Source organism: Cynoglossus semilaevis, chromosome 4, assembly GCF_000523025.1.
Source record: "Cynoglossus semilaevis isolate Cse_v1.0 chromosome 4, Cse_v1.0, whole genome shotgun sequence".
NCBI lineage: Eukaryota > Metazoa > Chordata > Actinopteri > Pleuronectiformes > Cynoglossidae > Cynoglossus > Cynoglossus semilaevis.
Genome location: NC_024310.1, coordinates 728,766 through 733,613, shown reverse-complemented (window position 1 = coordinate 733,613; position 4,848 = coordinate 728,766). Strand labels below are relative to the sequence as shown.

Sequence of the window (4,848 nt, the reverse complement as noted above, 5' to 3'; positions counted from 1 at the left end):
GGGGGGGGGAGGTGGGGGGGCATCAGACACACAGATGGTGTTACTATTTGTGTAGAATCAGAGTTCACAGCAGGGACAGAGGGCAACACTGAAACCACGCTTCTACAGATTTTAATAGATGTGAAAGAATGAATGACCCTTTGACCCCAGTGGGGGGGGGGGGGGGGGCACTCACACTGGGGCTGTTGTACTGCACTCAAGAGCAGTTGCCCCCTAAAGTCTGGGTTCTACGGCCAGTGTGAGTTCAAGCGCTCCTCCCCTGGGTGACGGGGCAGGTGGCTCAAAGTGTGGAACACCGGGCCACATGTGTACACAAATGTGATTGAGTGCGCCCCCTGCTGTCTCCGAAAAAAATCTGCAAATTGTCTCTTAGTCAATGAACGGAAACATTGGTGAAGGCTGAGGAGTAACTGTCCAGCCAGAGTGTGTGTGTGTGTGTGTGTGTGTGTGTGACATGTTGATCTGACGCTTCACGATCTCGATCGCGGAGCAGCCGTCGTAGCCGTTGTCGTCGATCGCACTTCAACCTCGTATAAACAACAGTCACAGAAGTGAGCGTCGGAGGAAGCTGGGCTGCAGCTCGCTTGCCTTCGAGGTAATGTTAGTGCTGTCCAGCAGGGGTCAGTCAGGGCAGATCTTGAAGCACGTGAACACGAACGGACTTGAACCAGAGTTTCTTCACAATAATCAACAACCAATCAAAGCGTTTTAATTTAAATGGTTGTAAATCTGGGTGAGACGGTGCTTTAGGCTGAAGATACTTTGTTGAAACGAGAACCTGTCTCCACGAAGTACCAAAGTGTGTACTGACTGTGTACAGAGCAGGACTAAGTGAACGGTGAAAATATTGGCTCTGGTTTGGAGTTGAATCATATCACAGTATAAACGTGATGTGATTAATCAGCTGATTGATATGGTGATCACACGACCTACGTATTAAACATAAGGTTTTTTGACGGAACAAATTTGACCTTAAAGAAAACAAACGGTTACTTTATGTCCTGACCTGAACTGTTGGAGGAGAACGTTAATAATCCATGACGACGTGACGTGTCAGAAACACGGCCTCGTCTGCTGGTGCAGCACATTTCAAACTTTAACTTTTTATCGTTTGATTTTTTTTTTTTTTTTTTTTGCTGCTGGCGTCACCGCTGCTCCACGCTGTCTCTGACTCCTCTCTGTGGTCCAGGCTTTAAAACAAGTTATATTATGTGGTAAAAAAAACAAGCTTGAGCTTCTTTTATAAAAGTTCCAGCACAATAAGAGGCCATTAGAACACCAGGCTGCCACCGTGAGGCGCTCACTGCTCCATGATTAAAAGAATAGGTGAACACCAACTACAATATATATGGCCTGAATTTGCAGATTTTATTTTCATTGAAACAGTAGACGAGCCTTGACTTCAGTTCCGCTGACTGTGCAGTTCTGATGCTAACACGTGAAAAAGAGAGAAAGGAACGGCAGCTAACGACGGTCAGTCCAGGGCCGTGGACTCAGCTCAGCCTAAAGTCATGAGGAGTTCTCTGGTACTGCACTGTCAGCTGGTAGAACACGGACCAGTGAGAACAATTCTCCGTGTCCTAAACTGTGAAAAAGTCTTTGATTTTGCTGTTTGTAGAAAGACTTTTCTAATAAACACCTGACCTACAGTGTGACGACAGAGAGAAGAAGAAGAAGAAGAAGTTCTGAAACACAAACCAAGAACAGACACAAACCAAGAACAGACACAAACCAAGAACAGACCCGTCTGTGTCAGAATCCTGGTTCCTGAATACTGCCATATTTTTCAGACTATAAGTCGCACCTTTTCCTTTGGCTAGGTTTGTGACTTATACTCAGGTGTGACTTATTAAAATATATAATTTCACATTTATTTTCACACTAACATCCACTAGAGGGCACTCTAGGCTTGTGTTCCAGTATCTGCTACCCCTGTACCACAGAAAAGTTACATGTCCGTTAGTTTCACCCTGACAGCCGCTAGAGGGCACTGGTGCGACTTATAGTCTGGAAAAAAACGGTACAAACTTCTTAACATGAAAAGTGTTTAAAACTTTCAGACGTAAAATGAGACGTATTTACCACAGGTAACGTACGTAATGGCAGTGAGTTAACCTAACCAGTAACTAGGCTAGGTAGTTGGACCTAGTCCAATGTCCGCTCCGTTCGCCTACTTCCTGTGTGAAACTTCCGTAAACCTCCGTACAACAACTTGATGGAACGCGACCTAACGAGTCGTAGGAGGTCGTGACGTGACCACAAAACGCCGTCCTAAACCACCGACCTGATGTGTCCGTTCACTCTGTTCTACACAGACCTGCACTCAGTCGTATGTAGGTCATTTCATCTGCTGACCAAGCAGACACACACACACACACACACACACAGGGCCAGGACCAGGACCAGGGACCCGTCGCCCCCTGCTGCTCAGAGTTATGGCGTGTCGTGACTTGCTGCGAACACGGCAGCTGCAGGAACACGACAACAAACCGCCGTCTGAGCCGGGTTCAAACCTCGGTCTTTGTCCTGGTGGTCTGTGATTGGTGGTGGTCTGTGATTGGTGGCCTCCTGTAGGAGGCGCCGTCCTGAGCCACAGTCGCCGTCGATACAAGTCACATGATCCGGACTTCGTTCAGTCACTGAAATCCACTGTGGAATAAACTGAGAGAGAGAGAAGGAGAAGAAATCAGAGAGACCAAGAGAGAGTGGGTGGGGGGGTGTGGCCTTCAGGGTTCTCTTCCATGTTGAATGTTGATTTATTTTCATGTGAACATCGTGTGTGTGTGTGTGTGTGTGTGTGTGTGTAGGGTGGGGGGGGTGAGTGGAGGGTGGGTTTTGGGGGGAGGTGGTTGTGGCCATTAATGTTCTGTTTTATGTTTGAATGTTGATTTATTTTTATGTAAACATCTTTGCTGTGTGTGTGTGCGTGTGTGTGCGTGTGTGTGCTTGTGTGTCTGTGCGTGTGTGTGTGTGATGATGATAACTGACCTGAAGCAGCAGTTAATTTTCCCTCCTCTCGTCTCCTACAGACTCTCAGGTAAAGATCATTTAATCTACCTCACGTGGAATTGGTTGGGAGTGTCCTGAGGGGCTGGGGGGGAGGGGGGGTCAATCAGGAAGGAGTTTCTGAAGAAGGGCTTTTCTATTAGCTGTGACATTGATCCAGCAGAGCTGAAGGTAACGAGAAGAAACCTCCAAGAAAGTCTTCAAAGGAATACTGCTGTACTGCAGTGTTACTCTGTGTAGTACTCACTGAGTAGTACTCACTGTGTAGTACTCACTGAGTTTTTATACAAATATACCACAGTATTTGACTGAATCAGAGTATCGTCATGGAACCATCCAGAAGTTCTGTGATGACCCTGAGTCCTGTTAATGAAGTCCGTCACCTTGACCTTTGACTCTGACTCTGACTGTTGGTGTTGTTGTTCAGGTCACATGTCCGACCGCTTCACCACAGTCACATATTATCATCGATATTATCGACCAACCCAGTGTTAGCATAATGATGTCATATCTGTAAGAGTCGTTTGTCGGTTTTTCCTCCGATAATGAAAATCCGATAACGTAATGCCTGGGTTTCGCCAAATGGTGTGCTCTTAAAAAACAGCTGTATATGAAAGTGATAGTCACTAGATGGCAGCATTGCAGCTCATTTAATGTTATAATGTTACCAGAGCTGCGTTGGTGTCGCTTGATGTCGGAATCGGAAATATCAGCATATCGGATATTAGAGAAAAGTAAATGTGGGACGTCCCTAATTATCGTCACACACGGCTCTACTCAGCCAGTCACACACCTGGAATACTGTGTAATAACTGTGTAATAACAGGAGTGTTTTGGCCACGACACCTGAGGTCACGACCTTTGACGTTTGTTCGTGGTTGGACTGTAACAGTTTAACGCTGTACTGTTGGTGAACAAACATCTTCTTATGAACGAGTCTCATGTACAGACAATAACCACTTTTGCCACAGGGTGGCACATTTCAAACAACAGGGTTTATTCTTCTGCAGACCCTGAGGGTCGAGGGTCAGGGGTCGTGGGGTCAGGGGTCGGCTGAGCTGGTGGAGTGAATGTTTTTGGGTTAAGAATAAGGAGAAAAGAGAAATGAAGAAATACAGTTGGCAGTGGACGAAGACGCCGCCCTGCTGGGCAAAATATATAAAAGAAGAAGAAACAGAAGAAAAGACGGAGAATCTGGGCCACATGAAACAAGACGGAAAGACAGAGCAGGAAGAAGAGAGAGGAGAAGGGGGAGAGATGTGTGTAGGTGTGTGTGTGAGAGAGAGAGTGACTCCCTTCACTCCTCCTCCACCACTCCTCTCTCTCTCTCTCTCTCTCTCCCTCTCACACACACTCAGCTCTCTCCCCCCTCACAGTCAGACCAACCACAGCACTCAGCGCGGTGCCTGCACGGCTCCTCTCTCTGCTTCACTCCCTCTTCTGCCTCTCCTCTGCTGTGGCTCGCTGCTCCCTCCACCTCCACCTCCACCTCCACCTCCACCTCCACCTCCACCTCCTCTGAGAGTCAGTCCACAGCCCAGCATTTCTTCTTTGGATGCAGGACGCAGGAGGAACTCTGGTCGTCTGAGAACCAGAGACTCTCTGTTCTTCTTGGTCTTCTGACGACGGACCTGGACTTTGTTTTTCTTCTTCTTCTTCTTCTTCTTCTTCTTCTTCTTCTTCTTCTTCTTCTTCTTCTTCTTCTTCTTCTGTTCCACCAGTGTTTCCTTCAGTGTGAAGTGATGCACTGAGGTGAGGAACTTCAGAGAGCTCACCCACGTCAACCGAAGGAGACCAAAGTTCTGGAGGAATTCTGGACTCCCACTTTGTTGAGGTTCCTAG

General features: G+C 47.2%; 1 protein-coding gene across 1 annotated transcript in view; it reads left to right on the top strand.

Moving 5' to 3' along the window:
* LOC103377582 (voltage-gated potassium channel subunit beta-1) overlaps nt 1-4,848 on the top strand; it is a 45,759-nt gene that overhangs the window by 13,306 nt on the left and 27,605 nt on the right. The gene's annotated exons all lie outside the window — the stretch shown is intronic.